At 43.6% G+C, this 15,946-nt stretch overlaps 1 protein-coding gene across 1 annotated transcript in view; it reads right to left on the reverse strand.

Annotated features, from left to right (window-relative positions):
• Positions 1-15,946, reverse strand: part of CTTNBP2 (cortactin binding protein 2) — a 592,842-nt gene that overhangs the window by 142,803 nt on the left and 434,093 nt on the right. The gene's annotated exons all lie outside the window — the stretch shown is intronic.

A 15,946-nucleotide genomic window follows, 5' to 3' on the forward strand; every position in this document is an offset into this window, starting at 1 on the left:
CCCGGGGGTATCAGGGTGCAGAGGTACATGACCCTTCCTTTACCCTTCCTGTCTTCAGGCACCAGGCAGTGGGCTGCTAGGGACAGGGCTGGACTCATCACTTCACAATGTTCTTCCCCCAGGGGGGCAGAGGTGGGTTCCTGCAGGCCCACTACATTTCCCAAGCAGAACGCAGTACATCCTGACCTGCTCAAACAATGGACAAGTCAGGAAGTACAAACTGCAACATCCATGTTGCACCAGACACTAATGCGGATGTCTGCAATTTCCACTTGAGTTCGAAGTATGGATTTGGGGAATGATCCAAGATAATTATTGCATACCTGGATTCTAACAGGTAGAAGAGAACCCTTATGATAGACACCACAACTTTGCTGTATTCACACAAAACAGGAGAGAGTTGGTTGTGCTACTACCTGAGACTGTGAACCATCACTCTCTGCACAACACTCGCCTGTCAAACCAAATGCCCTGGCGGAGAGGGAAGAGACTGGAAGACATGCTCTTGCAAGAGCAGCTGACAAGGAGGCTGGATCAAAGGGACTCATGGTCTGCTCATGTGGGGTTCAAATACAGCCCCAGACAAAAAGTAAAGTGCTTTTGGCTACGTTGGGCCTAAATATGCAGAGCATTGAAAACACACAGAAATGGCTGCCAAACTGAGCATTTCATTCTCAAATGCCACATCAAAAATGCTGTTACCAGAGAAATAAAATTGAATGGGCCCTGCATGCGATTGACAAAGCCCAAAACTAAAGTTCTACTTTTGAATACAAGTGACTGAACCCCCAAAGTGCACTTTTTTCCCAAAATGAAGATGCCATGGAGAAAGGTGTGCATTGAGCAGATTAGAACAATAAACACATGGGAAAACAAATCTCCATTGCCAGAATTATCCGAAATATATGTAACGGGATGTAAAGGTGAACATTGAAGGCAGGATATAGGAGAAAACTGCATATGAGATGAGGTCAAATATCTATGCAGGCATCATGTCTAAAGAAAGAAATTGTGACACTTAAAGTACAGATTTCTGTTCATTAGAGCTGACTTTAACACTGAGATTCAAAGCCACCTTCCCCCAATGGTTGGCAGGCCTCTGCTCTGCTCTCTATCTGAAAGACAATCTCTTTGAAGTTTCAAGCCCAGAGAGGAGGCTGTATTCATGCATGATCGAAGAGTTATTGGGGTGGTGTAAACAGCTGAGACAACAGAGAGCCAGCCCTTAATGGGTTGAACTCGGAATAATTCTTGAAAATAAAATCCAAATTTGTGGTCAGCTCAGAAATACTGATCAAAGGCCTGTCCCCGAGGGATTTTCTATGAGCATGGAGGTGGGGCAATATTTTCTGCTTTGCAAGATACGCAAACAGATCATCCATTAGCCTGGCCTTTGACTGTGAAAGAATGTTAAAGGACTTTATCGCAGGCTTGAGACAACAAGGCTAGAGGCCAGACATGCATACAGGTCATGGGAAGAGAAATGCGCTGTTTGATTGTAATAATCATGTGCATGTACTTATTTTGCAATAGATTTACATTGAGCATCATATTTTGTTCATTTTCTTGAGAACCATATATCGCAGAAAGATACTCCAATATCATTGTAAAGCTTATGAATAGCTCAATCTGTTTAGACTACTGCCGTAAAGAATTTGACCATAGGAGCTAAAGTTATAATCTGAAATGTGATGGTAGCTTCCCGGAAAATGTCACGAAGCAGATATTTTGGGAGATGATAGCTTATTCAATTAGATATCAGTATAGAAAATGTTGGGTTGAGAACTGTTATAATTTTGGAATAAATCAGGAGAAACACTTGTTTGAACCTGCAACCTCATGCAGTCACGAGAATCATTTCATTAGGTCTGGCATTGGCAGACCGTTTCAGGCACATATATATATATTGTTATACTTAACTGTACATTAAAAATATTTGCCACGTTAGAGTTTTTAAGTGCGAAATTGAAAGGTGTAAAAATGTAAATTCATGCGCGTGGCCCTATCCCTCCCAAAATGTCAGCTTGGCAACTGAATGGTCCAATCAAAGAAAAGAGATATGGGCTTGAATAAGGGGATGGAAAATAGTTTTCCAATCCCTATCAAGAGGCAATAAGCTAGCATCTCATATATTAGACATTTGTGGGGTGTGGTTTAGGTGTTAAAAGGAGACTGCCTGAAATTACCTGGGTTGTAACTGCTGAAAAGATTGCTGGAGGAAACCACGAGACGGGACAGAGGCTTGGATCTATGAGCAAAGAAAGGCAAAATAGAGGGATTGAGCCTGGAAAATAGCCATGACTGATGTTGGATTCTGATGGTCCCTGTCCTGTACCTGAAAAATGACCTGAGCCTTGATGCACTTTTTCCTGAGTACAAACCCAGAAATATGTGTGTAAGTTAACTTGTCCGACCAGACCAAGTCTTGTGGGGATGTGTGTGATGTAATGATCCCTTTATTGATTGGGTGGGCCGGTTAAAACAAATCCTTAGCATTTTATTTTGTCAACCCCAAAGTTCCCTGAAGGTAGGGGGCATTCAAAACGAAATTCTCTACAGCTTCCCATTCCCCTGAAACGTGCCTTAAAGCAGAGGGGTTCCAAATGATCCACTGGATATGGGGTTTTTAACCCGGTCCACAGGCCATACTGGGGGTAACAGCCCGGCAGCATGAGTTAACGACCCGAGCGAAGCAAGGGCGGTTAACTAGGGCACCGGGGCGTTAGCCCCCTGGTTACCAAAGCGGTAGCCCGCGCACATCCTGTTCAATGAATGAAAATGCATTGCCATGATGGCCGCCATGGTAGTAGAAGGCATACGGAGCCCCTCTTCTATTGCCATGGTGGTCAGAAAAGAAAGAGGCACGGGAGATGCTGCAGTGGTAGTGGGTCCCGCTGCCACCACAATCAGGTAAGTGGGGTTGGGATAATTCCAACTTTAAAAAAAAGGGAACAGAGGGTGGGGGAAGGAGTATCAACCCCCGTTTCCAGCCTCCTGATTGGCCGGCTCCCACCCATAGGGTGCTAATACCTGGGTTTGTGTGTGCTGCTACAGAAAAGTGTCTTCTCAAAGTAAAAAAGAGTGGAATCATTGATTTAAAAGCATACATTCTACTATAAGTGACAAAGTGGCTCCTGAGAGAAGGGAGATTGCGCATTGCATAGTGGTGAAAGAAAAAGAGTTTCAAATATAAATAAAAGGTGTTAGTTCTGAAAAGTTTGTTGCGCTATATGACTGCCATCATCGCTAAGAGCGCAGCGCCAGTCAAAAATCTTTTTACATGTGCTTAAGTTAAACAAAACTGCTAGTATTTCCAAGTGTGTAGGGAGATTAACAATACAGAGCGCTGTGTGTGTGAAACTGTTTTTGCAAATAGAAAAGTGTTGCATATTATTATTATTTAAATTAAACTTCATATAAAGTAGAGTGTCAAGCTTATGATCTTGTCATGTTTCAAAGTGCTACATGGTATTAAAAGTGATCCCTAGGGAAAGTGGTTGGAATTCACATGTTGTGGGGCTAAAGAGTTTGTAATCTGTGTTAACCTTTAACGACCAGTTTTTTCAATTTGTGGAAAAAGGAATTATTAGGAAAGAAAAGCATTTGGGCCATGGAGTGAAGTGGCACGATTTGTGATTTTGTACAAATATAAATATAAATGTTCCTATTCTGCAATAAATATACAATATATATATATATACATATTTCTGTACATCGGCCTGGTTCTTGGCTTATTTGCGGCACAGGGGTGAGGGACCTATGTGGTCCTATATGCATCACAGACAGGACTAGATTGAACCGAAAGGGAATATTGGTGTGGCGCTTTTGATTGGGGAGGAAAGAATTTCCTGCATCGCTGGTTGCCGCATAAATATCTCCAGCACACAGACACACAAACCAAGATGGCACTGACCCTCATGCCTACCTTTTAAGTTTCACTCAGACTGCTGTGCGCGAATCAGGGGATTCCATATTCCTAGAGCCAATTAAAACCCAAAGTTTTAAGCAGGCTAGGCAGCAACAACTGGGAAGCAGAGGGGGAGGAATGGAGCCTCTCCATGAACTATAAAGTAGGTGGGAAAAGCCCAGTAAAGGGGAGAACCTTGCAGGAGACATCTTCAGTGCCTGCTGACCTTCAAATAAAGGAAGGCCTTTGAAGACTACACTTGGCAGGAGATTAAATTGGAGAGCCCAGATCTCTTGATACAGGGGGACCGGAGGGAGGCCTAGTGGGAACTGAAGGGAGAGTCTCAATACTTTTCAACAGCGACTCAAGGCAGAGGATGGCCCATGGCAGCAAATCCCAGATAAAGAATTGTGTCTATCTGGTGAGCTCTGTGGGCCGAAGCAGGAGGAATATCACTCATCAGATCCAGTTGGCACTACATCAGAGGAAGCGATTCATAAAACCAACAGCTACGGAGTCAGAACTACACCAGACCCTGATACAAGGCAGTTAGTTGGACTAAGGAGATGAAAGGAAAGTGTAAGAATATACCCCTAGGACAACTGAGAGGTCAGAGGGGAGATATTGTGTCATAGCAGATCAAGGGGCCTAATCCGAAATTAGAAAGAGCTTCCCGGACTGGGATGATTCCACACTGCAAAGCCACAATGGTTGAGAAACGACTGAAGTGCCTGCTGAGTCCCGAGGGGCCAGAGCAGCAGGCGGATGGCAAGTGCAGCTCCAAGAGCCTTTCTCCTGAAACATTATGAAGTGTGTTAGTATAGGGGTGGACTTTTAAAGGATAGGTTTGGGGTTTCTGTTGGGCCATCGTTGGAAATTTCCGATTCCATTAGGTGAGAATCTGCTCAAGACTCCTTAAGAGGCTTCTAAGTTGAAAAAAAAACCTGAAGCCAAAAACACAGAATTATTTTTAATCGAATTCCCAACATTTTTACACTTTATTTGCACTTTTTCCTTTTTTAAATGCAGGGGCAACCCCATTCCCCCACACACCACCAATTAAATGTTTTGCCTAACCCAACCTCCCATCCATTTATTTTAAAACAAATGCAAAAATCCCGAATTTTTTTATTAAAATAATTCGTTGTTTTTGTCCTCAGCTTTTTTGCATTCATTTTTCCCAGGCGATATCACTTAAGAGAAGTATATTATTGCTGTTGTCCGTCTGTGTGGGTTATTTTCTTCAGAACAGGGGTTCTCAGCCCAAGACCAGGGCTACATAAGAATAGGATCCTGATACAAAGGAGAGAGAACCAATAGTCACTTCTTTTGTTTGTCTTGACCTTCACCCTCTTATTTAGGATTTTGAGTTATTTGAATAGGTAAGTGTTCTCCTAAACATACCCCGGTTAGTGTGTTACTAATAAGGATACTGTTGCACTTGAACCCTCAGACTCTTGTGTTTCACTTTTCGGCCCAACAGTGGACAGACATATAGCGTGCATACCAATATTACAAATAGAAATGGCCTCATACACAAGTTATTTACAAGACAATGCACCAAGACACAAGATAATGCACAAATATATTCTCATACCCTTTAGATGGCCACACCATCTAACGCTTGGATTGAGTCCTTCCTCAACAATAGATCCATGAGGGTCTTTGCGCCATCAGCCACTGCTACTCCCACTCAAGTTACCTGCGGCGTCCCTCAGGGATCTTGTGTGTCTCCTACACTCTACAATGTGTTCACCAAGCCACTTTTTGATGATCTGGACTATCTGGGTGTCACCTACACTAACTATGCAGATGACACCCAGATACTCATCCCCATCACCGGTGACTACATTGTAGACAGTAGGACACTCAATGACGTTTACCTCATTATACAAGCTTGGATGGGGAAGCATGGACTCTGTCTTAACAACGATAAGACAGAGCTCCCCCTATTGGGTTCACCTGCCAATCTCAACAAACTAGATGTGCTATTCACCTCATTTAATATTGACGTCAACATAATCAAAGTCTCCAAGGTTGTGAAAACACGGGGAGTTTACATCGATTCTGCACTAACCCTAACGAGACCAACTAATGCCATTGCCACCTCGTCTGCCTACACCTGCAAGCTTATAACCATCTTATCTCTTATTCTGGAATAAGGCCAAAGTGTGGCTCCTTGAGCAAGGCCTCATCTCGGTTGCATAACCATGACCCACCATGTAAATAGGTATGTTAACTCCTGCCTGAGATATATTTATAACTTGTATGTACAAAATTCCTTTGATGTATATTATGATATGTCTTGTACAAAATTCCTGTGATGTATATTATTGTATGCCTTGTTTTGTATATGTTTATCGAGACGTCCTGGTTACCTTGCAAGAAGAGTATTAGGACCCTTTGAGATAAAAGGATCTTTACGCATTTTAAGCTGTGGTTTTTACAAGTGTGTTTTTATTTACATTGGAACATGGTCTAGACACATTGGGTCTCATTACGACTCAGGCGGTAAGGGGTTTACGGCAGCGTAAACAGCGCCGACCCTTACCGCCTGATTCCGAGGTCCCTTAGCGCCATGGTGGATTTAACACCTGCTTTTAGAAGGTGTTAAAATCCATGGCGCTAAGGGACCGTGTTGTTAATTACGCCACCGTAATTTACGGTGGCGTAATTAACGCCTTCCCCACTCCCATTATGCCCTATGGGGCAAAAATGGGAATGGGGAAGGGTAAATGGGGATTGGGGACTTACCGCCCCGCCGACCTCGGAATGGGGCGGTAAGTCCGCCAACCACCATGGTGTAAACATAGTTTACGCCATGGTGGTAAAGGTACGACCCAGGCGGTAACTTACCGCCTGGGTCGTAATGAGGCCCATTGCCTGCAAAGAGAAGGTCAGCCAACACGTGTTTCAACCCCGGAGGGTCTTTATCAAGGCAAAATGGTAAGGTGAAAGGGATCAATTCCGTGAATTTCTCAGGCCAATGGCAGAAGTCATCCAATATGCTACGGGTCATTTAGGCTAATGCCTGTTGGTTCGGCTCGTCTGTCTGGTGGGGTTGTCTCCGGGGTTGAAACACGTGTCGGCTGACCTTCTTTTTGCAGGAAATGTGTCTAGACTATGTTTCAATGTAAATAAAAACACACTTGTAAAAACCACAGCTTAAAACGTGTAAAGATCCTTTTATCTCAAAGGATCCTAATACTCTTCTTGCAAGGTAACCAGGACGTTTCGATAAACTCCTTTCTCAAGAGGTATTGGGTTTACCTCTTCCAACCTGTGATCTTGCAGAACCTGATAAGAGTCCAAGCAAACTACTCACTGAGCTCATCATAGGAGTGTTCATTACCTAGAACCCAACCTTCTTGTTTTGTATATGATTGAACCTGCAAGCATAGCGGCCAGATGCCCAGGGGTTTGGCGCGCTCGATAAATAAATAAACAAATAAACAAACACCAAGAGTTCCATACACTACATTGCTGCACAATCAGCCAAAGCAATGCACCTTATTATGGGCAACAGCGGAAAGAGTACTGATCCAAATCCCTGGCTGATGAGACCAAATTACCATCTGGAGAGTGTACGAAACAGTAAACTCAAGGCGAGGGAGGACACAGAGCTTAGGAGAAAGTGGAAGGGGACTTTGGTCAAGTAGTAGGAGCTACCAAGTGCTTTCCTGCTCAGCTTCCAATGAGAGACACATCGGTTAACTTTACACCTGTCTGTGATGCATATAGTACCACATTGGTCACTCACCTTTAGTAACAGGTAAGCCCTTCCTTCCGAGGCACCGAAAATAGACTGAAACTTAAAAGACAGAAGGAAGGCGCTGTAGTCTAAAGAAGAACACTCCGCTGCATGAAATGAATCAACCCACCCAGGAGGGCAGGATCTACACAGCCTTCCTTTCAGAATCTCTCAACACATCATAATTGCGAGGTTTGAGAGTAAACTAAGGAGTCTCAACTACAAAGGGGCCCCTGGCAATGGACATACTGGGGGATCATTTGCCAGGTATTTCACAGGTTGTGATCATCAGTCTCTGCCTGGCAAATAAAATCCCTTTCCCCAAGAGGTCCACGGTAGGTGGCCCTTAAAGTAACAAAAGTGATTAGCGCTTTTGCTGACTTGTTAAGTATTTAGTTGATTGACTTGTGGCCGACTGCGCAGGCGCACGGATTCTACTGTTGTGGGAAAAAGCCTACCTCCGAGTTTTGATTCATGGGCAAGTTGTTTTGGAATCCACTAGCCAGACAGCCCTCCAGATGGAAGTGCAGTTTCCCATCAGCGGAGAGTATTCATAAATAGGCTGGAGGAGATGGGGCGGTGCAAGAGGGCAATCCGCCTGTCTCTCTCAAACTAGAGCACAGCAAATGGGGATAGTAAGCAGAGAGGTCAAATTGGCCAAAGCTTGCCAGATATTGTTTACTAGAAAGTGAACCCCTTAAACTTTGAGCGTGCTGGGGCTCCACGGTCACACCGTACAGGACCTAGTCTTTCTACATTGTAACAGGCACATATTTGGCTTCTCCTGTTGTTGGGTGAGGGCTTACCATCCAGATAGCTACTCTGCATTGGATCTTTTTCCAAAATATAGAGCCATATCAACAACGAATGCACTCTATTGAAATGGCACGTTTAGTCAGTAATGTTAGGATAATGTAATGTCCTATGTGTGTGGTTAGTGGCCTGGCTGAAGTGGTCCAACACTTACAGGGCTTCAATGGGCAGAGGTCATGCAGTGGACCCTTCTACTACCGCTTAACAAGATGAACCCAAGTGGGAACCTGTATGTCCACTGTACGCTAGTCTAACATTAACTAAACTACAGAGGAAAGCCCTAAGGGCTCTGCTGCTTCCTTTGGAAAGTTTAAGATGCAATGTGTCACTCAAGAGCCTCTGGTGCATTTTTTTCAAATACGTGTTGGCCGCAAATTTCATTTAATAAGTTCAGTGCAAAATTGGGGTTATGATATGATGAGGCATTTATAACACGTGAGAAGGAGTTGGGGCTTGAAGGAACTGTGGGTCTCTGCGCTCGGTTGTGTTTCTGTGTTAGTGATTGTTTTTTTGGGGGTAGACTGGTTGGGTCCTGCAACCTGTATATGAGTTTCAAATGCACCAATCTTCTGCAATCCAAGGTTTAAGTATACGTTTTTTACTGGGATCGGAACACTTACAAAAGTACAACGTACAAAAGAGTTCCAATCCCAGCAAAAGACATTTATAACACACCTGTACACAAGTGTTTCTAGGCGGACAAGACAATGAGGGGGAAACAAAGGAAGGACAACATAATGATCTTACTAGGATTTGTGTCATTCAGATTGTGCAAGTGCAGGGAAGAGGAAAGGGAGAAGAGCCAGGGAGAAGTGCAGTTAACTCACAAGTTCAGCCAGTGGGTGACTCATAAGTGCAGAGAGAAGACTGTAGAGTTGCAGATACAGACCTTTAAGTGCTGGGGAGCCTGGAGGCAGTGCGAGGACAACTGGACATGCAGGATCCTGGGCCCAAGTTCAGGGGGTGACCAGATGACCAGTACCCGAAGCAGTCAGGTGTATGAGCAGGGGAGAGGAAGAGAGAAAGCGGAAACGCAAAGGAAGGCCTTGAGCTGCTTCCGAAACGGCAGGTGGTTCTGCTCAAGCTTGAGAGAGGCAGGGAGGCTGAACCAGAGGGAGGCCCCAGCCGAGGAGATAGATCTGTCCCCAACTCTCTGCTTGGAGAAGCGTCTGACCCTCAGAGAGTTGGAGGTGGATGAGTGGAGAGCTTGAGAAGGAAGACGATTTGGAAGAGAACGTTGGAGGTAGAGCGGTCCCAGGCCCCAGAAAGCCTTGTGGATGATGTAGTTCTACTCTTAACATTTCTTGCTGTAGACTAGGTTTTGCAAGGTCCACATGCGCAACTTGGCCAAGGCCACTTGCCTGTCTATCCTCCAAGCTGCACAGGAAATGTCATCTGACATATCATTGGGGCTGCGCTATGCTGGACGAATTTTAGGTGGGCATTCGTGACATCACTAACAAACCTTACACATGAATAATGCCGGAAAACAATGACCTTTGAACGTTGTAACGTTTCTACAAGAAACCACTTGATGTTAAATAAAACCCTTTTTAAATCTAGCTAGCTATTCTGACACATACATGAAAGTCTTCTCAGGGTTTTAATATTTAATGTTCACCTGGGTCAGTGCTTGGAACTATCATGATGGTGTTGGAAGAACTGGGAAGACATACAGTAAAGATGGGAAAGAGCTTTAGACTTGGCTTGACAAATGGCCTCTCTGGGACTATCAAATGTATGGTCTGATCCTTGCCCATTCGTTTTTCGGCGTTGTCCTTAACTGCCATAACTCACATCTTTTATAGTCAAGTGTTTATTTTTTATTTATTGATTTTACAACATAATCTGAGCTCTTGCAGACATCATCTTCAAGATTTCACATTGTACGTATGACTCGTTCCCTTTCCTCCCTCTGGGTCTCTCCCCAACCCAAACTCAAACAAGAAGTGTAAACACGGTTAACATTTCCTAAAAGTTCTCTGGTAGTTTGCCCCATTGGTAGTCAAATTTGCTGGTGATCTCCTAACTTCTCCACCTCTCTTTAGATTGTCTCTCTTAACTAATTCAGCATCCGTGTCTGGTAAGCCTATCTACTCAGGGGGGTTTGTCATCAGGTGAGGCGAAGAGCGCATGCACTAAGGTATTCCAGGTTGTAGAGGAGCAGCCGATTGCCTCTGCAGGAAGTCCTGCCCCCTACTGCCTGTATGTTGTAAGCATGAAACTGCACCATGCTTGACACCAGTAGTAGTGACCATACCGCGGCGAGTGTTCGAGAAAAGGTATCCATTTATAAGACCATACCAGATGTATGCCCAATTAGATGACAATCTCTTGGAAGAGGTCCCCAAAGGAATATGAAAATGAGACAAAGAGAAGCTGATGATGTCACAAGAAGTGAGAGTGACGCACTAAGAAGATTGGCTGAAGAAGATGTATGGACCTTATAGAAACCGATGACGAAATAAGGAACTGAGTGAACGTTCCTATGCAGAAAGAAGATTGAATGTGTGTGTGACGCACTGCAGAAATTGCCAGCCGTTCAATAAATGTACAGATGCAGCAGCGCAAGTAGACTAAGTGATCATAGAAGCTGGCTATACATGGTGAATAGACTGCAGGCAAAGCCGCCATTATATGGAAGCTGGACATCAGTGTTGCAAACTTTAGTAAGTTCAAACCCACGGATAAAGAAGGATTGAGAGCTGTGTTCACAGCAAAGAATTCGCTGGAGATCGCGGACTCCAGTGATGAAGCTGTTTGGAGTCAAGGCCGGTTATCTATTCTCAAAGGCAGAAAAGGTGAGAAACGGAATCGCTCCTTGTCAAGGTGCAAAGAAAGAACACTATGAGTGCTAGGCTTTATTCATTTAAGACAATTAAATCCTGAAAATCAGGCCGAAGTACGTTCTCCTGTCACGTGAGCCGAGGATAAAATAGTGTTGGGCATTCAGTTCCAGAAATATGACAACAGCATACCCTCACTCCCTTATATCCCCAGAGACAAGAGTACACTGCAAGGCCAAGTTCAAAGACAATTTTCATGGCAGAAGGCATGGACGATGAGAGATGTTGGGCTAATTGGGTGGGGAGGTACAGTCAAGTCGACCTCCTGGCACCTGGGTATGAGCTTATGTGCTGCTAGAGAGCCGAATGTTCCAGACCTGGCAAGAGCGTGCCAACCAATTGTAGACGGCCATATAACTAAAGGCCTTATAGTTTAAGAGCCAATAGTATTCTGAGTACTTAAGTGTTGAGGATGACTTGCACCAAAGGCAGGCTTAAGTTGACTACCTGACAGTAGATGTCCTATCACAACCCGACCCTGTATAGAAAGTATACTTAGATGTTCCCCTCGAGTCAACCACAATACCCCGTAGGTTTTTCTTATTTGCCACTTAGCATGACGTCACTTATGATGAATTTTCAAAATAAAGGACTGTGTTTATGTGAAATGCTTCGAGAGAAATTGCTGTGCGACATCAATTGATGTCTGTTGTAACACCCTGTTTTAGGCAATTGATATTAAAACAGTAAATCGGACTTTGCCAGTTTCCTGAGTCGATCTGATTATTTGGTGTAAGAGTTACTGTGCATCTCATGCGCTGCATGACATGTTACTTATTAAGGATCATGGGTTCACAGTCATTATATCATCCAAGCTTTTCCTTCTTCCTAGTTGGAGTGCCTCATACTACACTACTGCTTCCGCCATGGACACCCTTTTTGTCAAGTGTTTCTTCAGTAACCAGGAAGGTAGAGGTTGTTTTACTGTGCATGTTCACTGCATTAGTCCCATCTTTGCTTCCTCTGTTTATCACTCTCCCCCAAGACTCTCCCGCGCTGTTAGTCTTTATAGCAAAGTTCTGCTATATATCATTTGGACTATGACTCCCATGATTCCTAAGCATTGGGAGTTGTAGGCCAAACCTCTGGGGAGTCAAAGGTTGCAGGCGCCAAGTGGCTTGGTACAATATGGCGACTATCAAAACACCAATAAAGTTAATAATTTATAACAAAAAAACACTAAGCTAATTACACTAAGATCACATGTAAGACCTTTAAATATAAAAAGGAAGGACAATAGACAAGGAGAGGATGGCAATCGGAGTGGCCATCTCTTACAAAACACTAGATCCCCTGGTTAATAATACCCTGGTTAATGATACACCGGGCAGCCCACAGAGTTTCCCTTTGCCAAATAACATGAGTGACACTGCTCGTCTATCTGTCCCCGATTAGGTCACGCCTAGTAATGCCGGAAGATACTCCGACCTTACTAGCTCTTCAGATATTTCGGGAGTATTCAACAAGACACTGAAATGTTGTCCGATTAACATTCACTCCCTAGTAAAACATGCTGGTGAAATTGCAGACTTTCTATTGGAAACCAATGCTGACATTTTGTTGATCACTGAAACATGGCTTCATGAAACAGCTAATCATGCCATACGATTGGCTACTCCAACAGGCTACTTGTGTGTCCATAACGATCAAATTGGTACCAGAGGGGGGGGGGTAGTTGCAATACTCTACAAACAAGAGTTACATTTGCACATATCTACCCACCCCTCCCTTGAATCATGTAAAGCTATGTCCATAAAAATAAATGTAAAGTTTGCAAACTCTCTTAGTGTCCTTCTTTTATACAGAGCTCCTAAACAAACACCACTCTTCGAAGAGCAACTTCTATCTTTTATTGGAGGAATATCCAAAGATACTACACCCTTTATTATTCTTCAAGGCTTCCATTCTTTGGGCTGATAATCCTTTAGATCACAAGGCTTTTTCATTACTGTCATCACTTCAAACTACTGGCTACTCCCTACTCATATTGGGGGTAAGACCTTGGGCTGGATCCTCTCAAAAGAACAAATCCTGAAGGTCACATCAGTCGAACACTGCATCTGGTCTGACCACTTTTTTCTTCACTTTGAAGTCCCACTTATATTATCCCTTACTAAACCATCAAACGTAACCAGACCCTCTACACTGAGTCGTAACTGTGAAATAGTCTCTATTAAAGCTTTTACACCTCGAGTGCTACCTCGTCTTCCAACTATGGATGGGAGCCTTGATGACTTTACATCTACTTTTAGAGCAGCTACTAACGAGGCATTTGATTCGTTAGCTCCTGTGAGACTTACTAAACAGAATAAAGTAATTTGCTTCAACCAATGGTTTACTCCAGAAGTGTTAGAGGACTGAAACGTAAGGCGGAACGTAATTGGCGGAAGCATCCGTCTGATGACACCATGATTAAATATGAAGCTGCAGTCAGGAGCTTTAAGGAGGACATTCTCAAAGCCAAACAGAAAAACCAGAACGAAAGAATAGACAAAGCTAAATCTAAATCAAAAGAACGTTTTTCAGTTCTACAAGAACTTAAGGGGTCTGCAGCTGCGTCTTCCATTATCATGGACAACGACTGGGGCCAACACATACATGACAGTTTTACTAAAAAAAAATATAAAACACCAACACTGTATTCTGGATCAAGTTAAACTGCTGCAGCCAGCTAAAGTCGATCCTATACTGCCATGTGATGTCCCAACCTCAGATACCACCCTTTTTTCCTTCAAACAAATATCAGAGGACGAAGTGCTGGAGGTCATAAAAAAACTCCAACCCACATCCTGTAAGGGAGATGTCTTCCCGACCATGTTCTTTAAGGATTTTGCTACTACGCTCATCCCTTGGGTTACCAGATTTGTTAATCACTCTTTTCAAGAGGCCCACATCCCAGGACACATCAAGAAGGCCTGGATAACCCCGCTAATAAAAAAGGAGAACCTGGACCCTACAGTTGCAGTTAATGATAGACCCATTACTAATGTGCCTTTTATTGTTGAAAATAATTGACAAAATAGCTTGTATACAGTACCAGTATTTTGTGGAACAGAACAACATCCTAGCAAACCAACAATCTGGATTCCGTACAAACTCTGGGACAGAGATCGCTCTGTTAGACTTAAAATCTGATGTAATGGAAACCATTGAGGAAGGCAGTGCTGCTTTGCTTCTTCTATTGGATCTCTCTTCAGCTTTCGATTTGGTCAATCATGCTCTCCTAGAGAACAGACTGATTGCGGTAGGTAACTGTATTACTCAGGCTGCTAACTGGTTCAGATCTTTTCTTAGACCAAGGACAGCGATTGTAGCGAAGGGTAATGCCCGGTCCTCTAGAACCTTCCTAACATGCAGAGTTCCACAGGGATCTTGTTTGTTGCCACTGCTTTTTAATGTCTAATCCCTTGGAGTCTATTTTGCAAACGATGCAGATGATACCCAGATTGTGTTTAAACTATTTGGGGTCTATCTGCAGATGTGATCAGAGTAAATGAGGTTTTCAGGGCCATATAAATATGGATGGCCCCAGATTCCCTGGCCTTGAGTGACTCCAAAACGGAGTTGCTTATCAATGGCACTCAGCACAAATTAAAAAACCTTGGTACTTGGTAGAACTGCTTTGTGGTAAATAGCACTGCAATTGCTGTGTCTGAGACTGTAAAAACTCTAGGAGTCTACTTTGATTCTCATCTTAACTTTCAGAGGCATGTCTCTTATCCTAAATCCTCACGTGCCTATTTTATTGCCTATTATTGCAGATTTGTCCTTACCTGTCTGAGGATCGAACATTGGTTGCTGCGGCCATTGTCAACTCAAAACTGGACGACTGCAACAGCCTTCTGGTAGGCACTTCCAAATCCAATATTAGAAAGCTACAGGTGTCACAAAATGGAGCTGTTCACGCAGTATGGGGGCTCAGCCGTCACTCTAAGATCACGGAGTCTCGCAGAAAACTACATTGGCTTCCTGTCGAGCAGCAGATACAATTCAAGGGCTCTGTCCTGATTTTTAAATGTCTCTTAGGCCAAGCACCTTTATACCTCTCTTCAAGAGTTCATAAAGCCCCTATTAGTTGAATCCTTCCCTCCAATAACAATATGATGCTTTTCCAACCTTGTCTCACTTCAAAAAAGTTTGGCGGCGCTGGCTTTAACGCCTGGGCACCTACCATTTGGAACTCATTGCCTATGGAACTACGAGCCTGTGACTCAATAACTAGGCTTAAGAAACAACTTAAAACATTACTATTTGACAGGGGTTAGATTAATTCTTAAACACACTTCTCCCCTGATCATATGGACTTCACTCTTCCTACATTTCTGTTTTTACGTTTGTGTCTTTTGAGTGCCCTGAGGCCTTTGGCGCAATATAAGAAAATTATAGATAGATACAGCACGAATTTCTGACTTGCGTATCCTCGTAAGAGACGGTAAGTCAGTGACTTACTGTAGTCCTAGTTCATAGTGCCACCAGTGTGGAGGGAAGGGGACACTGTAGAAGTGCCTGAAACAATTTCTATTAACTGTACCTCAGCGTACAAAAATGTATGCATTCATTTTGAAGTTTTGTAGTGTGAACAATTGCCCTGAAAGGACTTTGACACGCAAGACAGGAGGTGAATGCCTA

The sequence above is a fragment of the Ambystoma mexicanum genome, chromosome 12 (genome assembly GCF_040938575.1).
Source record: "Ambystoma mexicanum isolate Mex_15411 chromosome 12, UKY_AmexF1_1, whole genome shotgun sequence".
Classification (NCBI taxonomy): domain Eukaryota; kingdom Metazoa; phylum Chordata; class Amphibia; order Caudata; family Ambystomatidae; genus Ambystoma; species Ambystoma mexicanum.